Source organism: Silene latifolia, chromosome Y (genome assembly GCF_048544455.1).
Source record: "Silene latifolia isolate original U9 population chromosome Y, ASM4854445v1, whole genome shotgun sequence".
Classification (NCBI taxonomy): Eukaryota; Viridiplantae; Streptophyta; class Magnoliopsida; order Caryophyllales; family Caryophyllaceae; genus Silene; species Silene latifolia.
This window is the reverse complement of record NC_133538.1, coordinates 143,194,378-143,195,970: the sequence shown is the minus strand read 5'-3', so window position 1 is coordinate 143,195,970 and position 1,593 is coordinate 143,194,378.

Genomic DNA, 1,593 nt, shown 5'->3' with positions numbered 1-1,593 from the left:
AAGAATTCTTCAATTACCAAGCTAGATCTAAGATTACTTGAATAATAATTAATGAAGAATTAAGGTGTAATTAATCTAATTGGAGTAGTCTAACTAAGCTTAGCTAATATGTGGTTTCCTCTACGTACATGAGGTATTTATATTAAGTACAAGCATTAGGTTTACTAAGGGCTTAACTAACGATAAAGCCCCTTAAGGAAGTCCTACGCCTTACTAGAGTTGAGCTAGCTCTCACGAGTCCCTCTTCTTTGTTACTCGTCCTGTCAGCTAGCTCGTGGGACCTAGGCATAGCTCGCCCGAGCTCCTCCTATTTGACACTCACCCTGCCAGTCAGATCGTGGGAGCTGGCTAGTGCTTGCCCTAGCTCAGACTTCGCTCGTGGGGGCTTCAGTGAGCTCGTGGGAACTCACTCCTTCTTCTCTTTTGCTTGGGTGTGGCTGCCTCCCAGCTCGTGGGAGCTGGCCTGGACTTGTGGGGTTCCTCTTCATTGCCCAAATGCTTGATTTATTGACTAAGGCCTTTAGTCTTGGTCTCCTACTCGATGCTTGGTCGTTAGATGCGCTCAATTTAGCTACGTAACGCACCATTTCCGCAAGGCTTATGCTCCTCTACTACAAAGGCACCAAACCTTATAGAATTTGCATAATAAGAAGCTAAATACAAGAAATGACCCTAATAATCACGTAAAAGAATATGGAACGAGGCTAGTTAGGGGACTAAATGTGCGTAAATACGAGTCACATCAGTTCACACGGGTCTTAACCCGCTTGCCACGCCTGATTTGAGACCAGACCAGGGTTGGTTGGGTTGTGGGTGGTGCGTCACCATTGACAGGAGGTTGTGGGTGGTTAAAGGTGGTGCCTTAGGTGGTGGTTGGCCGGTTTTCGAAAAGTGTTTGGATTGTGGTTGGTTTTGTTGTTAACCGTGTTGGCTATGGGACTCGATCCCTGCCATGACTAGACTAGGGCTATGGACTTTGGATTGGGAACTGTCGATGGTCCCACAAAGGGTCCGAGGAGACCACGGTGGTGGCTGATTGGTGGCGTGTGGTGGTTTTAGGTTGGGTTGTGTTCGTTGTGTTGGTGTTGGTTCTATTGATGTAAGGTGTTGGTCATGGGTGCTGGGGCGTGGGTGTTTGCAACCGTGGTTGGGCTTGATGGTGGTGTTTGGGATTGACGAGACTCACCGTAGACTGGGGTAGCTAACCATGGTCAGGTACGAGGCGGTGGCCATGGCTGGGTGGCTCGGTTGGGCGTTTTTAGCCGTGGGTCAACACGGGGGAGGTATTTATGGGTATTTGTTGGGTTTGTTTAAGACGAGTTTTAATTAAATTAAGTTACGTATTGTTATAATTAGCTTAATTGATTAATATAATTAGTTTAGTTAGTAATTTTTTTTTATTGTTATTATTATTGTTAGGTGACGGGTTTGTGGAAGAATACTAGTAGCTGATTTGCATGGTTGCTTTATTTGAAGTATTTGTTAGCCAGGTAGGATAACTAATCAACCGTTTGCATTATTTAATTATGTATGTTACATATGAGGCATTTGTTTCCCCAGGCTGGTTCTGCAGGACTTGTCTCTGGGATGATT